Below are 21,680 nucleotides of genomic sequence, written 5' to 3'. Positions count from 1 at the left end.
GTACAGTTCTGGTCGCCGTATTATAGGTAAGATGTGGAAGTGTTGGAAAGGGTGCAGAGGAGATTTGCCAGGATGTTGCCTGGTATGGTGGGAAAATCGTATGAGGAAAGGCTGAGGGGCTTAAGGTTGTTTTCGTTAGAGAGAAGAAGGTTAAGAGGTGACTTAATAGAGGCATACAAGATGATCAGAGGATTAGATAGGGTGGATAGTGAGAGCCTTTTTCCTCGGATGGTGTTGGCTAGCACGAGGGGACATAGCTTTAAATTGAGGGGTGAGCGATATAGGACAGATGTTAGAGGTAGGTTCTTTACTCAGAGAGTTGTAAGGGCGTGGAATGCCCTGCCTGCAGCAGTGGTGGACTCGTCAACGTTGAGAACGTTCAAGTGGTTATTGGATAAACATATGGATGATATTGGAATAGTGTAGATTAGAGGGGCTTTAGATTGGTACCACTAGTCGGCGCAACATCGAGGGCCGAAGGGCCTGTACTGCGCTGTAATGTTCTATGTTCTATGATCTTTCAAATTTACAGAGAGATGAGAATGGAGGGAAGATAATGGTGACAGTTGATTTTCAGCCTTGAGACTGTCCCATTGCTGCCAAAGAAATGGAGTATTATAGGGAGAAAAATTAGTCCTGGTAATGATGAATGATATGATGATATATGTTCTTGATTGGCAATCCTCCTGTTGCTTTACTCATGCTGTTTAGCCTCCAAAGCAGCTACAGACATATGGCTTTTTAAGACGCATTTTTGCAGGGCACAGCCGATTACAACTATGTTGACTATATAATCCAGAGCATGTTGCATTGCTCTGTCAAGAGAATGAAAGAGTTCTTGAAATCCTTGATGATTCTCTCAGTGACTTTATTGAGAGAGGCGGGTGCGCCTCAACCATTGGCCTTGTAACTCATAGAAACATCGGGGGCGATTCTCCCAAAATTGGAAGGAAAATTGTTCTAGATCACGACCGTTTTTTCAGTTCAACTTCTCACTCGAATCTCCCCACTCTGTGCACTGCCGAGGCCCCAATCATGAATCTCATTAAAAACAGGGGCGGGGCCTATTCACGCCGGAGTCTGACAGTTCTGGAACTCTGCGCAGTGGCCCCAATCTGCCAGTCTCCGGGTTGGTGGTCAGCTCGATCGCTGGCCAGCCCAGGACCCCTGCAGTGCTGCCCCTCCAGCCTCCCCCATGGCCCGATCGCGGCTCCCACAAGAATTCCCGGGCCAGTCCTGACCTCCCCTGCCCCAGAGTGCCCCGATGTCCAGCCCACCCCACCCCAGCAGTGGCAATCCCCTCACCCCCCCTCACCCTGGCAGATCCCTCCCCCCCTCCCCCGCTGATCCCACCCGGAGTCAGACCTCCCCAGGAGGCAGCCTCCATCCCCTGACAGACCATCCCCCCGAGCCCACCGCAATCGCTATCCTCCCTCCATCCCAGACCGATCGCCATGCAGAGTGGCAGCGGGGCCCCCACATTCCCACCAATCACCCCAAGGCCCTGCCCATAATTGGCCCTGCCTCCTTGGCACTGCCTGATGCCTGATGGGACGTGGGCACTTTGCCCCTTGGGCAGTGCCAGGAGGCACATGCTGGCACTGCCAGGGTGCCCATGCCCAGGGGACACCACCCCCCACCGCCTGACCTCTTGGGGGGTCCCAATTGCCCCCCCTTCATTACGGCAGGGTCTTCCGCTAGTTCCCTGAACGTGGGGAGCTACTCTAAACCCTGCCGAAATGAAGTACTCCTGGCGGGGTGGGAGATTCAATTGGGACCGGCAAGTTCCCGACAATGACATTTAAAATACATTTAAACTACATTAAAAAAAGATTCAAATGACTTACCTGTCTTCCCGCCGGTTTCCAGCGTGGTCTGGACTCCGACTGTTCTCCGGCTCTGGGAAATGCGCATGCATTCCCGGCGCATGCGCAAATCCCGGAACAAGGCCGGCGATGCGCATCTCCCACCCCGACCCACCAGAAATGTTGCACGTAGGGATGGGAGAATTGCCCCCATCATTGCTATAGAAACAACGAGCATGTCTGGTCACCCACAAGACATCCATTCCCTTGACTATCTTTCTTGAAGAGTTCTGGGAAGGCAGGATTCATGGGGATAAATGTATTCTTGCAGCACGCAGCACATCTTCATTCATGTGAAGGATTCTTGGCACCAAATCATGCAGAATCTGGACATTCCACAAATAGTAGACCTTTCTGTCAAGAAAGTTGAGGAAGCTAACAGTAGGAGTTCACAATAGTACCATCTATTCCATCCTACACTTAGACAAACCTGTAGCAGTGTTTTAAACAGATGAATTATTATCACAGTGCTGCCTTACAGAACTCCCCAGCTCTCCTGCAAAGTGTGCATGTTATCCATGCTTGGATGCAGCCCCTCCAGCTCCCCAAGGTTATAATGCACAGATCTCCCCTGGTACAAAGTTCTTCAGTAATGCTTTGCAGAGGGAGAAACATCTGAATCAGCATTGTCTCCTCTCATTTCCTCCATCTTGTACAGCTTGTCCTCTTTCTCATCCATCAAATAGGGATGAGGTACATGCCCATTCGGCTTTAAGTTATTTATGGCACAATGGCAGCTAAAAGCCTGAAGGATTGGGAACTGAAACATCATTCTTCCTCTTTCTCTTTGAAGTTAAAAGCTGCCGTCAGCATCAACAAGGTGTCAGTACACCATGCACACAGCACAGACATTGTGGGATGGAAATCTGGCAGAAAAGAAATAGGTCCCAAACCATAATCCACCCACAAAATCTTCAGTTTGCTGATTTTGATCCATAATCTTACCAAAAATGAGTCAATTCAGGGCTGGATGTTCTCAAGAAAATTGTTGTTGCATGAGAGCTGTGCTTGCAGACACTGTTCTTGGCAAGGTTTGGTAATTGCTTTCATCAGGTCTCATGTGAATGAAAGCTTTGTAGTTTGTTGTGCACATAGACGGATCTGTAGATGATAACATGTTTGTTGAGGGAAGCTGGAAAGTGGACTGATATTGCAGTCACCAGATGTCAAAGTTAAGGGTTGGGTACGATTTTCTTTTCACAGGATATGAGTGTCGCTGGCTAGTCCAGCATTTGTTGCCCATCCCTAATTGCCCCTTGTAAAGGTGGTGATGAGTTTAAATTGGATTAATACCTCTCGAAATTGGCAACAGATTGTCTTTCAAGTTGCTGCTGGTCTCTTGGTGTCACTGGGAGCTTCCTTCCTCTCAGGTTTCCTTGAAGCATGTTGGCAAGGCAATGGGCGGGATCTTCCAGCCATGCTCGCCCCAAAACCGGAAAATCCCACCCGAGGTTGCATGGTGCACTACCCCCCACCGCTACTGCTACGATTCCCGAGGTGGACAAGACAGGAAAACTCCCCCATGATCTTTGAGACCCCAGCCAACTACAATGCTGGATTTCTGCAGAATTATTCAAAAAGAAAGATTTCCATTTATACAGCGTCTTTTACAACCTCAGGCAATCAGAAATCACTTTACAGGCAATTAGGTATTTGTGAAGTGTAGCTACTGTTAAAATGTAGGAAGCATGAAATCCTGTTTTTCACAGTAAGAAGTTTAACAACACCAGGTTAAAGTCCAACAGTCTTGTTGGACTTTAACCTGGTGTTGTTAAACTTCTTACTGTGTTTACCCCAGTCCAACGCTGGCATCTCCTCATCATCCTGTTTTTCCACAGCAATGCCCCACAAAATAACATTATTCTGGTGTTTAACTTCAGCTTTGATACATTGCACAGGTGTAATGAGCCACAACTTAATTTTTTCCTTTCTCAGCCCGGTCTTCTCATGAGTTACTATTGAAACGGATTTCATTCCACACATTGGTCTCGCCCCAGCTGCTGCTTGCCTAGCACCTCGGGTGATACTCTTCTGTCCAACTTGCTAAGTGCCATCTTGGCTGAAGAGTAACATTCTCACCCCTGAGTCACAAAGGTTGTGGAATTAAGCCCCGCACCAGGCTGGCATTATAGCACTAAATATACAAACATGCCGTATTTTAGATGAGAAATTAAACCGATACTGCCTCCCAGAGAATCCCTACAATGCAGAAGAAAGTAATTCGCCCATTGAGTCTGCACCACCTTTCAACACCTTCCTAGGCCAACCTATCCCTGTAACACTGTGCATTGATGTGGAGATGCCGGCGTTGGACTGGGGTAAACACAGTAACAGTCATTTACCAGGGCTAATCGCCCTAACCTACACATCTTTGGACACTAAGGTAATTTAGCATGGCCAATTCACCTAACCTGCACATCTTTGGACACTAAGAGGTAATTTAGCATGGCCAATTCACCTAACTTGCACATCTTTGGACACTAAGAGGTAATTTAGCATGGCCAATTCACCTAACCTGCACATCTTTGGACTGTGGGAGGAAACCGGAGAAAACACATGCAGACACAGGGAGAACGTCTAAACTCCACACAGACACCCAAGGCCGGAATTGAACCTGGGTGCCTAGCGTTATGAGGCAGCAGTGCTAACCACTGTGCCACCATGCTGCCCTGTTCTGATCGCATGACACTATTTGAATGACAGCAGTGAATTCTCCAGGTATTCTGACAAACATTGTTCTATTGTGGGAAATTTACCACTTTGGAGTCAGACTTGGAGGTTCAACAAAACAGTTTTATTTTGGACAAAGCTTTGGGAGAAAGCTGGTACTCCGCAGTACTTGGCAGCTACCTTCTCAACTACACAATGGTGTTGACCATCTTTATACCTTTTAGACAATAGGCAGTACGGACATTAGCCGTTAACACATCGTTACAAGTTGAGTCGACAGATACGGACATCGACAGTTAACACATCGTTACAAGCAAACAGGTACGGACATGGACAGTTAACATATCATTGTACTTAGAATGGATACATTTATGCAGTTATGTCCTCTATCAATGACTGGTTTTGATATATACGTTCAGTGGCTGATCTTGTTACATTAATGCATTTATGTCCCCATCAGTGGCTGACCTTATTATCAAACTCATTGTTCTGGGTCTGCTCTTATCTAAAGTGCCTCAAGCTCTGACCAGTTTCCTGCAGCAATTCAGATACTGCAGGTTTTAACTCTGTGTAACTGTCTGTGCCTCTTAATGTCCCTTCCCAGAGTCCATTTTGTGTGCCAGGTAACCATTTTATGTCCATCACTTTAATTTCACCATAACAGTTCCATCAACCTACCCCTCATTTACTATTTGCAGGAACATGTGACATACAAAACAATTGTGATTCATTCAAAAATAATTCTGTGGTTGAGAAATGCTTTGAGATTTCCTTAGAACCTTATAAATGCCAATTCCAACTCCTTCCTTGTCAATAACGTCATTCCCACTGTTCCTTTTTCTTCTGTCAGCAGGAGACTTGCACATACCTGTCTTCTATACTCTCTGGTCTCATTGCTGCCTCACAGCGCCAGGACCTGGGTTCAATTCCCGGCTTGGGTCACTGTCTGTATGGAGTCTGCACATTTTCCCCGTGTCTGCGTGGGTTTCCTCTGGGTGCTCCAGTTTCCTCCCACAGTCCGAAAGACGTGCCGGTTAAGTGCATTGGCCATGCTAAATTCTCCCTCAGTGTACCCGAACAGGTGCCAGAGTGTGGCGACTAGGGGATTTTCACAGTAACTTCATTGCAGTGTTAATGTAAGCCTACTTGTGACACGAATAAATAAACTTGAAAACTGTTCCCCTTTGACGGCACTGTTTTCTTGTGAAAATAAATAGGGGGCAGAAACTATGCTCTCTAAGCTCAAGCTAACAATTCAGCTCTGGATTCAGGAAGAAAAAGGGCATCAATCAAAATCTGTATGCACTTAGTCCATAATAAACATTGGGGACCCGTGTGACCTGTCACCTCTTTATGAACTTCTAGCACTTGACCTAACCTTGAAAACTGGAATCATTCTTAAAACACAAACACGCGGCTCAGATAATATGTTAAAACAGCTTAAACAAACATTTTTTTAAAAGCCATTCGGACTTGTGCCCAGAAAAAGCACATGGAGAACAAAGAAGAGACAGGAATGTACTAAATGTCTGCAAAATGGCAGGTGGGTACATAGAGAACATAATAATACTTAGACACAATCCTCAGTTGGGATATAACTCCTTTATTTATACACAGATGAGGAATTACTGGCACCTAGAGGATCCCATATTATGTTTTGAAGTAAAGTGTTGCAAGGATCCGTGAATAACATAAACGTATACATAGTACATAACTTGTAATAAATGTGTAGACTAGGGCTCTGTGTGGATTTCGTAGCCAGTGATGGAAAAACCTCTGGGACCAAGAATTAATCGTCCAGAATCAATGTTTCTCCCTTGGCTTCCTGTAGACATGTGTGAAATGAGATTGGACAATTGCCAAGTGAACCAGTGGAGGGGTGAAGAGTCATTTTTTCAAGTAGTCAAGTAGTTACAATCAGGAATGCACTGCTTGAAAGGATAGTGAATACATGTTCAATATTCGCTTTCTAAGAGGAATTAAATGCATAATTGAAAAGGAAAGATTTCCAGGAGTATGGTGAAATACAGCAGTGTAGAACTAATTGGATAGCTCCTTCGAATAGCTGACACAGGCATGTAAGGCTGCAAGTAGTCATGTGTCATTGGCCATAATGGCATAAAAGGAGGCCATTCAGCCCATCAGGTTCATGTTTCTTTCTGCAGAGCAATCCAGTCAGTACCATTGCAAGATGGCAAGTGGTTAGCACTGCTGCCTCACAGCATCAGGGACCCAGGTTCAATTCCGGCCTTGGGTGACTGTGTGGAGTTTGCACTTTCTCCTAGTGTCTGCGTGGGTTTCCTCCAGGTGCTCTGATTTCCTCCCACAGCCCAAAAATGTGCAGGAGAGGTTGATTGGCCGTGCTAAATTGCTCCTTAGTGTCCCATGATGTGTACGTTAAGGGGACTGGTGTAGTAAATATGTGGGGTTACATATAGGGTCTGGGCAAGATGCTCTGTTGAAGAATCGGTGCAGACTTGATGGGCCAAATGGCCTCCTTCTGTACTGTAGGGATTCTATGATTCCCTGTTTTATCCTCATAGCCCTGCAAGTTTATTTCCCTCAAATGCCCATCCAGGGAAATTGAGGGACTGGTCAAAAAGAAAAGAGAGGCGTATGGTAGGTCCAGGCACCTAAAAATGGAGGGAGCTCTGGAGGAGTACAAAGAAAGTAGGAAAGAACTCAAACGGGGAATTAGAAGAGCAAAAAGGGGTCACGAAATGTTCTTGGCAGACAGGATTAAGGAGAATGCCAAGGCATTTTATTCATACGTTAGGAACAAAAGGGTTGTCAGGGAAAAAATCGGACCTCTCAGGGACAAAAGTGGGGAATTATGCTTGGAGCCCAAAGAAGTAGGGGAGATCCTAAATGAATACTTTGCGTCGGTATTCACAAAGGAGAGGGGTGTGTTGACTGGGAGTGTCTCGGAGGGGAGTGTTGAACCGTTGGAGAAAATCTCCATTACAAAGGAGGAAGTGTTAGGTTTGTTAGAGAATTTAAAGAGTGACAAATCCCCAGGGCCTGATGGAATCTATCCAAGGCTGCTCAGGGAGACGAGAGATGAAATCGCTGGGCCTCTGACGCAAATCTTTGTCTCGTCACTGGACGCAGGTGAGGTCCCAGAGGATTGGAGGATACCTAATGTGGTCCCGTTATTTAAGAAGGGTAGGAAGGATAACCCGGGTAATTATAGGCCGGTGAGCTTGACGTCCGTGGTGGGGAAGTTGTTGGAGAAGATTCTTAGAGATAGGATGTATGCGCATTTAGAAAGGAATAAACTCATTAACGATAGTCAGCATGGTTTTGTGAGAGGGAGGTCATGCCTCACTAACCTGGTGGAGTTTTTTGAAGAAGTGACTAGAATGGTTGACGAGGGAAGTGCCGTGGATGTCGTCTATATGGACTTTAGTAAAGCATTTGACAAAAGTCCCTCATGGTAGGCTGGTGAAAAAGGTTGGATCTCATGGGATAAAGGGGGAGGTGGCTAGATGGGTGGAGAACTGGCTTGGTCACAGAAGACAGAGGGTGGTAGTGGAAGGGTCTTTTTCCGGCTGGAGGCCTGTGACTAGTGGTGTTCCGCAGGGCTCTGTATTGGGACCTCTGCTGTTTGTGATTTATATAAATGATCTGGAAGAAGGAGTAACTGGGGTGATCAGTAAGTTTGCGGACGACACAAAATTGGCAGGACTTGCAGATAGTGAGGAGCATTGTCAGAAGCTACAGAAGGATATAGATAGGCTGGAAATTTGGGCAAAGAAATGGCAGATGGAGTTCAATCCTGATAAATGCGAAGTGATGCATTTTGGTAGAAATAATGTAGGGAGGAGCTATATGATAAATGGCAGAACCATAAAGGGTGTAGATACGCAGAGGGACCTGGGTGTGCAAGTCCACAGATCTTTGAAAGTGACGTCACAGGTGGAGAAGGTGGTGAAGAAGGCATATGGCATGCTTGCCTTTATAGGACGGGGCATAGAGTATAAAAGTTGGGGTCTGATGTTGCAGATGTATAGAACGTTGGTTCGGCCGCATCTGGAATACTGCGTCCAGTTCTGGTTGCCACACTACCAGAAGGACGTGGAGGCTTTGGAGAGAGTACAGAGGAGGTTTACCAGGATGTTACCTGGTATGGAAGGGCTTAGTTATGAGGAGAGATTGGGTAAACTGGGGTTGTTCTCACTGGAAAGACGGAGGATGAGGGGAGACTTAATAGAGGTGTATAAAATTATGAAAGGCATAGATAGGGTGAACAGTGGGAAGCTTTTCCCCAGGTCGGTGGTGACGTTCACGAGGGGTCATAGGTTCAAGGTGAAGGGGGGGAGGTTTAACACAGATATCAGACGGACATATTTTACACAGAGGGTGGTGGGGGCCTGGAATGCGCTGCCAGGCAAGGTGGTGGAGGCGGACACACTGGGAACGTTTAAGACTTATCTAGAGAGCCACATGAACGGAGTGGGAATGGAGGGATACAAAAGAATGGTCTAGTTTGGACCAGGGAGCGGCGCGGGCTTAGAGGGCCGAAGAGCCTGTTCCTGTGCTGTATTGTTCTTTGTTCTTTGTTGTTCTTTGTTCAATGTCCTTTTGAAATCATTGATTGTCTCCCGTTCCCCCAGTCTTGTAGGACAGCAAATTACAGGTCATTTCCACTCATTGTGTAAAAGGTTCTTCACATTCTCTTTTATCTTTTGCCCAAAACCTTAAATTTGTGCCTCCTTGTACTTGTGCTATCAACTCATGGTTGTTTCCCTGTCTTCTTTAATTAAAATGTCATAATCATGTACACCTCTATCAAGTATCCCCTCAGCCTTCTTTGCCCCAAGAAGAACAACCCAGCTTCGCCAAACTAACCTTGTATCTAAAATCCTCAACGCTGGGACCATTCTGGTAAATCTCTGCACTCTCTCAAGGGTGGTGCCCAGAACTGGATGGAATACTTTAGTTGTGACCTCACCAGCACTTTATAAAGGTTCAGCATAACTTCCCTGCTTTTGATTTGTGAAGCTCAAGGTGCTATTTGCTTTGAGAACAACACTCTCAATATATCCTGCCACCTAGAAAGATCTATGCACATAAATCCTCTGGTCCCTCTGTCCCTGCAAACTCATTAGCACTGCACCATTAAGTCTATATTGCCTATCCCTATATATTCTGCCAAAATGTATCATCTCACACTACTGTATTAAATTCCATTTGCTAATTGTCTGCCCATCCTCCTAACCTATCTATGGAGACAGGTGATTGATATCATCCTCACTGGTTTGCACACCTTCAAATTTAGTATATTTGGCAAGTTTTGAAATTTTATTCTGTATCTTAATATCCTAATCATTTATATACATCAAAAAACAATGGTCCTAGAAGTAACCCTTTTGGAACACCACTGTCTACCATCCTTCAGTCTTAAAAGCAACCAGTTAGCAAAACTTACTATTTTCAGTCCTTGAGCCTTTTTTTTAATTGATTGACATCGACCCTTTTCTTCCATGAACCTTAATTTTGTTAGCCAGGCTTTTATGGCTTTCATAAGCCTATCTACCCCTCAGCTTTCCTATCTCTTTCATATAATGTTTACAACCTTCTACTTTCATTATCAGACATATATGTTATTGGAACAATTTATGTTGCCTCAACAGCTCCTTGCAATGTTGAGCCAACACAACATGCTCCAATAACCTATTTCTTTGCTTCCTTTTTGAATGTATTTAAGATGTCAGCAGGCATAGAAATCTATTCCCCTAAAAATAGCAATCATTCTCAGAAGTAACATTTAAAAATGGTTAAATATTTATGTCTTTATTACGAGAGTAAGAGAATACTCCTGGCATGTAAATACCATCATTACTTGAATAGTGAATCTGTTTCCGACGATAAACTGAAGCCTTAAAAAATTCTGTGGAATTACCAGTGATGATTCAAAGAATACACTGAAAACCAACTGAGAATTGGCAAAGCCTCGCTTGCAGAAGGAAAGTGTTTCTCTGAAATAATTGTTTATCAACGTTTACAGCTGATTATCAGTATGATTGATCCTTATTATCATCAGTCCATCTTAGTGTATAGCTAAATGCTAAACAGACTCTAAGTTTAAAGTTTATTATAAGTGACACAAGTAGGCAATGTAGTACACTGCAATGCAAATCCCCTAGTCACCACACTCTGGTACCTGTATACTAAGGGAGAATTTAGCATGGCTAATGCATCTACCCAGCACCTCTTTTGGAATGCAGGAGGAAACCAGAGCACCCAGAGGAAACCCATGCTGACATGGGGAGAACGTGCAGACTCCGCACAGACAGCGACCCAAGTTGAGAAGCGAATCTGGGTCCCTAGTGTTGTGAGGCAGCAGTGCTAACCACTGTGCCACCGTGCCACCCTTAAGACTTTCTTAACCCAAAGTGAAAATATGCCATATTACTGATTTTCATGGGTATAAGAATTGAAGGCTTTCAGATAGAAAATGCAAAAGTAGAAAGAAGTAACACCACATTGAGTATCATTTGTATGAATATTCTAATACGAATTTAAAAGGTAATACGATAAAGTTAACATTATAGGATGTAGCTTATCTGTTTTGGGCTTTAATGCCCAATTGTTTCTCTCTCATTCTTGTGAAAAGAAGCTCATCATTCTCTCCACTGAAAATCAATAGTTCAATTAAAAATAACCATTTGTGACTTTGGTTATAGCAATACAAAAAGACGAGATAAAATGTCAGCTGCTAGACAGCCACCACCCCATCAGATACCATGCTGGTGAAGTAATCTGCGCCCTTGCTGTCAACTTCCAATGGATTGAAGCATCGATCATTTACATGTCTCCTTCAACTTACAGTTAGACACTGGAAAAGTTAAGTGCAGAAAATGTGTTAAAGTTCCTTTGTGGAAGGAATTAAAAAAGGAAGTAAAGCGTGTTTGTATTACATAGCAGTCAGGTTTTGCATATTTGATTATTCAACCCTTGAATCTTTTCATCTGTTTGAGGGGAAGGGTGAGTTTCAAGATCCTAATAGTTGTATTTTTTTTCACAACTTTCACTGCAAATATGCACATCAATTTTCTGAAAGACAGAGGGTTAAATGCTTCTTTGAGCAAAAGTAATGCCTGTTTTTCTTCATGGTTAAAACCCTCATCAATTAAATTCACTTCTCAGAAGTTGTGCGATAAACCACATTTCCTCATGATCTTAGGAGGATCAAACTTGTGGAAAAATACAGACAATATCCTTCTTTCATTAAAACAAGAAGTTTTACACATCAGACCATTGCTTCCCAAGGCTATAGAGATATGGGATGCTTACATTATGCAGGGCACGGCACATATTGCATTGATGAGTCCCATTTGATGGGTGTAATGAAGGGTAACTCCTGATTGGAATGGAACTAATTTTTGGAACTAATTTTTGATTTTGACAAACTGTTCCAATGTTTATCTCATAGTTTTAATAATATCGTTCTAATAGATTATCCAATAGCCTCATCAGATTTGGCTTGATTGCCTGTACAATTGTTACTCGGAAGCTGTTCACAAATTATTTTCAGATAATCAGTGAGAGGTGAGAGTCGCTGCCCTTGGTATCAGGGCAGCATTTGACGATTGTAGTATCAAGAAGCCCCAGCGAAACAGGAGTCAATTGGAAACAAGGGCAAAAGCCTCCGCTGTTTGGAGTCATACCAGGAACAATGTAAGATGGGTGTGGTGATTGGAGGTCAATCATCTCAGCTCCAGAACATCACCTCAGGAGTTCCTCAGTGTCTTCGGACCAACCATCTTCAGCTGCTTCATCATTGGCCTTACTTATATCATAAGGTCAGAAGTGTGGATGTTTACTGGTGATTGCACAACATTCAGAACTATTCACAACTCCACAGATACTGAAGCAGTCCATGTCCAAATTCAGCAAGACCTGGACAATATCCAGGTTTGGGCTGACAAGTGGTAAGTAGCATTCATGCCTCACAAGTGCTAAGAAATTACCATCTCCAACAAGAGAAAACCTAACCATTACCCCTTGACATTCAATGGCATTACCATCACTAAATCCCCCACTATCAACATTCTGAGGATTGCCATTACCCAAAAACTGAACTAAATTAGCCATATAAATACAGTGTTTACAAGAGCATGTCAGGGGACATGAATCCTGCAGTGAGAAACTCACCTCCAGACTCCCCAAAGACTTTCCACCATCTACAAGTACAAGTCAGGAGGAGTATTGTGGAGTACTCTCCACTTGCCTGAATGAGCACAGCTTCAAAACTACTCAAGACGCTCAACACCATCGAGAACACATCAGCCCGCTTGATTGGCACCCCTTCCACAAACATTCACTCCCTCCGCCACAGTGGACAGTGATAACAGTGTGTACTGTGTACCAGATGCTTTGCAGGAACTCACCAAGGCTCCTGAACAGCACCTTCGAAACCCATGATCACTTCCATCGAAAAGGACAAGGGCAGCAGGCACATGGTGACACTATCAGCTGGAGGTTCCCCACCAAGTCACTCAGCATCCTGACTTGGAATTATATCGCCATTCCTTCACTGTTGGTAGGTCAAAATCCTGGAACTCCCTCCCTAACAGGACTGTGGGTGTAACTACACCAAAAGTACTGCAGCAATTCAAGAAGGCAGCCCACCACCACCTTCTCAAGGGCAATTATGGATGGGCGATAAATGCTGGTCTAGCCAGTGATGCGCACGTCCAACAAATCAATAAAAAAGAATCAAGTTTCTCTGGAATATACAACCAGCAAGGTATTTCAAGGGATCCTTTGTCAAATAGGAGAAAGGTAGAAATGAAAAGGACAATGCTGTACTGAAACAGGTTGTTGGGGTCAAGTGCCCTTTCTCTCTCTCTCTCTGGTCCCTATTTAACCATTTTGATTCTAAGTGCTCGGCGGACTTGAAACTGGGAGTGTTTCAGATCTGACTTTTAGACTCGTTTTGAGGCGCCCCCATACGCACTCTGCCTGGAAAAATATCAGCGATTCCGAATCGCGCTGCACAAGCCTGTGGGCGGAGCTTAACACAGCCCAGGTAGGTGGGGGGAGCGCGATAGGCCATTGGGCTCTGTGTTAGCTCGGAGGTGAGCGCTGTTTAGGCTGGCTGAGAGTAGCAGAGGCTGAGTGACAGGTCTCTACTGCTAGACACCTGCACATGCACAATAGTGCCCTCTGCTGCACTCAGCCAGCATTCAGGCAATTTAAACCCCGCCCTCTCCCCCTCCGACAGGCGAGAAACCGTTTTTGAGCTCTTTTTTGTCGAAGTGGATAAGATGGCAGATTTGAGCTTGTCCAAAAATGAATCAGAACCTCTCCCGTTTTCACGCTCGCCCTGGACTTAGAATTTTTTCGTAAGATCGACCCTCATGTCTCTGGCACAAAAGATTACAGAATCATTAAGATCATCTATGGGGAACTGTCTCAGGGAAAACTACATCAAGGCGGTCAGTACAAACAATATAAGGATACCCAAAATAAAAGCTTATTTTACAAGCTACCACTCTTGGGAAAACACTTCAGCCAACTGCCCAGCCATATGGTTCAGAATGTTTTGATCTCCATCCACACTCAACCCGCAACATCCAACATGCCCAAAAAAGTTCAGAAGTGGCATGGCAGCAGAAGCTCCCGCAAGCATCAACAATGATAATATGAACTGTCAGTTCTGTGGAGGTCCATACTAATCTCTTTTCACTTTCCTTGATCTTAAGAGTATCCTCAGAAGGCAATGAAATCATTTCCAGCTCGGACATACCTGAACAATGAAGAATCTAATATAGCATTGAGATTGACTGTGATCCCAAAGCAACAATAAATTGCAAGCTTCTTATTTTTGTACACCTAAGGTTTTGCATTGGAATCCATCTGGTGTTGATCAACCAAATCTTTTTCACATGGCAATGTTCAGAGTCCATAGAATCCCTGCAGTGCATCTGACCCATCGGGTCTACACCGACTCTCCGAAAGAGCATCCTACCCAGGTCCTCCCCTCCCTTCTGCCCTATCCCCTTAACCTTCACATTACCATGGCTAATCCACCTAACCTACACATCTTGGGACACTAAGAGGCAATTTAACATAGCTAATCCACCTAACCTGCACACCTTGGGACACTAAGGGGCAATTTAGTATAGCTAATCCACCTAACCTGCACATCTTTGGACTGATGGATTTCTGAGGTTGTTTGGAATGAGTATTGGAGGGCAGCTGATGTCTCTTGAAACATACATTTTGACTAACTTTTGGCATCAAGGCACATGAAAAGACAAGTAACACTTCTTGCTGTACTCATCACTATGGAGGACGGAACATGAGTAGGTACTGCTAATCCTCAGTAAATAGTTGATTGCAGATTATACATAACCATGCAGAAATCGCACCAACAACCATTGTTTACACAGCTCTTCAGATGAATTAATAATGCCCAGCACTGTCAAAGACTTCTGGGTATATCTTTCATTGGACAGAAAATGGCAGTTAATCTGTCATCATCAAACTGCCAGAAGTTGCAAGCATACACTGAAATGAACTGAGAAATCTGTGTAGTCAAACCATATTTACTTTGTTGAGTAACAGTCATCCACAGGTGCCAATCCATTCAATCACTCTATCCAACTATTTCTTAATACTGTGTCCACCCTTTTATGTTGCTTAATGTATTTCTTCTAGCTCCTAGTGCATTATTGCTCTGAGTTGTGCCCTGACTGAGATGGAAGAAAGAAGTACGTGGCTCGGCTGCATTTCCTGCAGCCTCAGAGGTGACTCTTATTTCAGTGAAACAGCTATCCCAAAGAGCTCATCTTCTGTCAGCCTTTCTTTTGTAGTATTAAGGGCTGTTGAGCCACAACTAATGATCCCTCATTTCTGTTGGAGGGGCCTTCAGAAAGCAGAATGATTGCCATTGTTGAGAGGGAAAGTGACATCTACAACTGGCCAATCTCATCACATAGTGAATCATCACAATCAGGCCTCAGAAATTCTGTGTGTATGTAGCATTCAAGTAAACCCTCAAAGTGTTGTCTTGAGGAGTTGCAGCTGCCAGTCTGGAATTAAACCACCAATGTTCTTAAGATCTCTTACTTGTGTAAGGAGTCTTGGACTTGGCACAGAAAGTTGACAGAGAGACTGAAGTAATGCATAATAATATTGTGATAGCTTGCAAAACACATCATGGTATTATATGGCAGAAAGTAGCAAATATTGTCTATTACTCTTCTCAGACATAATTCTACAATTCTAGAGAGGATCCTTCCTATTTTTTCTTAAGTAGGGCGGCACGGTAGCACAGTGATTAGCACTGCTGCTTCACAGCTCCAGGGTCCCGGGTTCGATTCCCGGCTCGGGTCACTGTCTGTGTGGAGTTTGCACATTCTCCTCGTGTCTGCGTGGGTTTCCTCCGGGTGCTCCGGTTTCCTCCCACACTCCAAAGATGTGCGGGTTAGGTTGATTGGCCAGGTTAAAAAATTGCCCCTTAGAGTCCTGGGATGTGTAGGTTAGAGGGATTAGCGGGTAAAATATGTGGGGGTAGGGCCTGGGTGGGATTGTGGTCGGTGCAGACTCGATGGGCCGAATGGCCTCCTTCTGCACTGTAGGGTTTCTAAGGGCCAGGGATGACCAACCAGATGTCAGAAGGTTAAATTGTGAGGAAAGATCACAAAACTTGGGGTCACAGATCCATGAAGACTGTACTTCTTCAGAAGGTTCCAAGTTGTACCTCTGTTGTTTATCTTGTTGAACTCTTTGAGGGCTTTGAAAAACATAAAGGTCAGAAAAAGGAAATTCCTAACCTCTTATTTTTCAGACTGTTTTTGAACATTTCACCATTGTGTCTAATGTGGCTTCACTAATTTGGCCCAACTTGTCCCTGTTGGTGTTTAGGCTCCAAAAAAGAAACTTATAATCATATTTATTTACTATGAAGTATTCCCCAATTGCTTAGCTGATTTCTGTTTGCTTTACAGTTTTTACATTGTGAAAAATAATGTGATTCTCAGAAAGTTTGGGGGAAGTTCCCCTTGGCATGATCAGCATAGCAACTGGCATAAAGTTCAATGTAATTTCTGCATAAGAAAATTCCAGGAAATTCTTGGCCATTTGTGCCATGAGGCTGGAGAAGAGAAAGTAGGCAAAGGACAAACACTCCCTAAGGAGTAGAATCAAAGAGGGTTACTGCATAGAAAGAAGTCAATCATCCTTGACTGGGGTTTTAACATCACTTCCTGTGGCAGAGCATTCCTCATTCCAACAACGTTCTGCAAAGAAATTCCTCTTAGTTAATGATTCCTTTATTATTGTATCATATGACTATTAGGATAGTATAGGAACTAGAGGGACCTTGGAATAAAAACAGAAAATTCTGGAACTACTCAGCAGCTCAGGCAGCTTCTGTGGAGAGAACAACAAAGTTAACAGTATAGGTCGATGACATTTCATCAGGAAAACCTTTACTGTTTTCACTTCAGATTTCCAGCATCTATAGTATTATGCTTTTTTTTAGATGGAATTTGGTCTCTTTTCAACAACAACATCTTGTATTTGTATAGCATATTTAAAGTAACAAAATGTCCCAAAGTGCTTCACAGGAGTGTTGTGTAGAAAAATTGGATGTGGAGCCACATAAGGAGATCTTTGGGCACATGGCCAAAATCGAAGAATCAGGTTTCATGGAGCATCTTAAAGGAGGAAAGTGAGGTAGAATGAGGACTCTAGCAGCTCCTAGGCAGATATGGCCATCAATGGTGGAGCAACTAAAGGTGAGCTGCTAAGACACCAGAATTAGATGAGCCCGAATATCACAGAAGTATAAGACCATAAGACCATAAGACATAGGAGCGGAAGTAAGGCCATTCGGCCCATCGAGTCCACTCCACCATTCAATCATGGTTGATTTCAACTCCATTTACCCGCTCTCTCCCCATAGCCCTTAATTCCTCGAGAAATCAAGAATTTATCAATTTCTGTCTTGAAGACGCTCAACGTCTCGGCCTCCATAGCCCTCTGTGGCAATGAATTCCACAGACCCACCACTCTCTGGCTGAAGAAATTTCTCCTCATCTCTGTTCTAAAGTGACTCCCTTTTATTCTAAGGCTGTGCCCCCGCGTCCTAGTCTCCCCTGTTAATGGAAACAACTTCCCTACGTCCATCCTATCTAAGCCGTTCATTATCTTGTAAGTTTCTATCAGATCTCCCCTCAACCTCCTAAACTCCAATGAATATAATCCCACGATCCTCAGACCTTCATCGTATGTCAGGCCTACCATTCCTGGGATCATCCGTGTGAATCTCCGCTGGACCCGCTCCAGTGCCAGTATGTCCTTCCTGAGGTGTGGGGCCCAAAATTGCTCACAGTACTCCAAATGGGGCCTAACCAGTGCTTTATAAAGCCTCAGAAGTACATATGTATGTGGGGCTGGAAGAGATCACAGAGATAAAGAGCAGCAAGGCCACCATTTGAAAACAAGATGAGAATTTTAAAATGAAGTTGTTGCTTGATTGGGAGCCAAGGTGGGGCAGTGAGCTTGGGGTGAGGCATGACAGGCTTTAGTGAGAGCAAGGGTAATAATGCACGCATGTAGTGAAAGGGATAATGATGCTTGCGCGTAGTGAGAGGGGTAATGATGCACGCACACAGGCTGTGTCGGAAATACAAAGGATACATATTATCAAGGAAGAATCGCACAGAGGCCAGCAGCTCTCCTGCTGCCCTGGAGCAGCCCACCGGCAGCCCCAGTCCCTACACATTTTCTACAGATCATCACACTGTCTTCCAGCTAAGAGAGGATTCCATTCCCTGGTGCGGTTATACATTCTCGGTCCTAATTGGTCCCCCAAGCCAGGTTACCCTCTTCTGCTGTGTGGCCCTTAAAATTGCCCAATTTTCCATTCTCGGTGGCAGTGGAGAGGGATCAGACATGATCAGAGACTCCTGCCTTTGATAAATTTTGAATGCTACTTGATGATGAATTCAGCACGTTGCAGGATGGTTCTCAGTTACATTTTGAATGAATTTAACATGATTGACCTTTAACAAAGATTTAACAAATAAAAATTAATTTTGTCACAAATTCTTGCGAATAAATTATTCTCTATTTTGTGGGGTAGGGAATCATAAAATGGCATTAAGTATAATCAGCGTTGCCTACCAAAGTTCCATTTTTATATAAACTTAATTTGCAATGAGTCTAACAAATTGACACACTGGCTGGAATTTTACTGGTGCAGCCGCCCTGATTCCGGGGGTAGGCAAGGCTCTGTTGGCCTCGGGTGGGATCGTATGGAACTCGGATAAAATTCAGCCCACTGATGCCCAAATTAGTCTTACTTTTAGTATCAGAAAGGTTGGAAGTTGTGATTTTTGAACTAATATTTAATTGGATACAATTACAGTGTAAAACCTTAACCCTTGAGGTTTACAGAAATAAGCTTCATTAATTTTTATATCAGAAAATTTATTTCTGGTTTAGAGTGTTGCTGAGTCAAGTAGATCTGTGTACTTATTAAAAAAACGGAGTGGAAAGGGAATTCTCCCGTCCCGCCCGCCACAGGAATCGTAGCGGACAGGGGGGCGGACCATGCAAAGGTCCATTGATATTGGGTGGGATATTTCGGTATTGGGACAAGCGTGGCTGGAGAATCCCACCCAACATAGAATCCTACAGTGCAGAAGGAGGCCATTCAGCCATCGAGTCTGCACCGACCACAATCATGCCCAGACGCTATCCCCTTAACCCCTTGTATTTACCCTGCTAATCCCCCTGACACTAAGGGGTAATTTTTAGCATGGCCAATCCATTTAACCCGCACATCTTTGGACTGTGGGATGAAACCAGGGCACCTGGAGGAAACCCACACAGACACGGGGAGAATGTACAAACTCTGCACAGACAGTGGCCCAAGCCGGGAATCGAACCCAGTTCCCTGGTGCTGTGAGGCAGCAGTGCTAAGCACTGTGCCACCATGCCACCCTGCTAACATGAGGTATTTGCAGTCAATGTTTTGGGAACTGATTCTTTCTGACATTTCTAATTAATGTAGAAATTGTTACATTGTGGTTGTAGGGTGGAGGTGGCAATTTATTCACAAAACAATGAAAACCCTCACATCATGCAGTCATACCATAGTGAACCAGATTCAACAAGCTAGTAGGATACAAGTTTCCTCATGAGATTCTTGCATAATGACTATATTCATAGTAGTGCTATCAGTTTAAAAAGAAACACTATAGATTTTTGATTTAAAAAAGGAACATGGCACTGCCTGGCTTGCTTTGAAACTTCCCACTCATGTCAGCATAACCTTTGAATGGCAGGAGTGTAGCGTGTTACAACAAGGTATGAGGTGTCATTAAAAATCCAATCATTTTGCTGAAATTGTAAAATAAAGATTTAATAGCAGTAGATTTAAACGGAAACAGTGCAGATAGGAATTTGACATTAATCGATCTGAAAAGAAGAATTTCAATCCTCAGGCGTTTTTAAAATGGGTATGGGTTTAAGAAAGCAAATCAGAGAAGCCAAAAGGAACTCTAGTCATCAGGTACAGCTCTATTCCACAAGACTATGGGCTTGTAGCACAGAGAAAACCGGGCCAGCTTTATAATTTACTAAGCAATAAGGTGAAGGATCGACAGGTTATGCCTTGCATAACTAGCATACAAGCTTGAGCATGTGGTTGAAAGGGCGGAAGCTTTTATTTATGTAGCACCCTCCAGATTGCTTTGGAACGTCTTAAAGCACTTTTCATTACAATTAAGCAGTTTACAGCACTGTAAGTATTGCTATGCAGTTAAATGTGGCAGTTAATTTGTGCGCTGCAAGATTGTATGTACAGCCAAGATCTGGGTGACCAGGTTCTCTACTTTATGTAACATTGGTGAAGGGAGATATGTTGGCCGGGACACCAGGGGCTGGATTCTTGTTCCCAAGCGTCACCATCATCCACTAGAGTAAACATGGATATAATTCAGCCTGTAGCATTTCATTTCTTTTAGTGCGTGCAGTAACCAAAAGGCCTATCAACCTGGCAATGGCATCCACAGTGGCTAGATGGAGCTCTCTGAGACGGCTGCTGAATTTTATCAGAGGGCAGTCTTCAATGATGTAAGTTATTGATTGGGGTGCGCCACAGCTTCAAACCGGCTTCCCTGCAAGGCCCCACTTGCGCCGATTTGCTGCACAAAGGTCTTGACCAGTGCAGAAACTGTTGAGGAGTTCCCAATGTTAGTGGAGCAGGATAAAGTTGGGTGGGTGGGCTGTGAGATCTGTGATGAGGAAGTGTTTTTTAATGGTGGCGTGTTGGTTCCATTTCTGTTGCCACATGGCCCCTGCTGTTATTCCTTGGTGCAGGCTGGCTTGATAGGAGGTGACCTGCTGGATTGGTAAAATCTTTGTGTAGTGGTAATCTTACATTGATGTAAATCTTCTCTAAGAGCTTGCTTTTTGCTTTCTCGCTCCCTATGTGAGGGGCCAGATGTTCAGGACTAGGAGCCAGGAGAGTTGAGTTGATCAAAGGGTACTCAAGATGATAAACTGTAAAGGGGGCAGTGCCACTTTTATTCAGATTTTGTACTCTTGCCACCTCCAATCCATTGTTCACATCTTCACTTTCCAGATGTGACTCAACAAAGCTTCCAAACTGTGCCAATACATGAAAATTGCAGATAAAAACAAAGAAAATTACAGCACAAGAACAGGCCCTTCGGCTCTTCGGCCCGCCAAGCCTGCACTGACCATGCTGCCCGACTGAACTAAACCCCCTACCCTTCCAGGGAGCATATCCCTCCATTCCCATCCTATTCATGTATTTGTCAAGATATCCCTTAAAATTCACTATTGTATCTGCTTCCACTACCTCCCCTGGCAGCGAGTTCCAGGCACCCACCACCCTCTGTGGAAAAAACTTGCCTCATACATCTCCTTTAAACCTCACCCCTCGCACCTTGAACCTGTGCCCCCTAGTAATTGACTCTTCCACCCTGAGAAAAAGCTTCTGACTATTCACCCTGTCCATGCCTCTCATAATCTTGTAGACTTCTATCAGGTCACCCCTCAACCTCCATCATTCCAGTGAGAACAAACCAAGTTTCTCCAACCTCTCATCATAGCTAATGCCCTCCATACCAAGCAACATCCTGATAAATCTTT

Source organism: Mustelus asterias, chromosome 1, assembly GCF_964213995.1.
Source record: "Mustelus asterias chromosome 1, sMusAst1.hap1.1, whole genome shotgun sequence".
Classification (NCBI taxonomy): domain Eukaryota; kingdom Metazoa; phylum Chordata; class Chondrichthyes; order Carcharhiniformes; family Triakidae; genus Mustelus; species Mustelus asterias.
Note: the sequence above shows the minus strand (reverse complement) of the source record.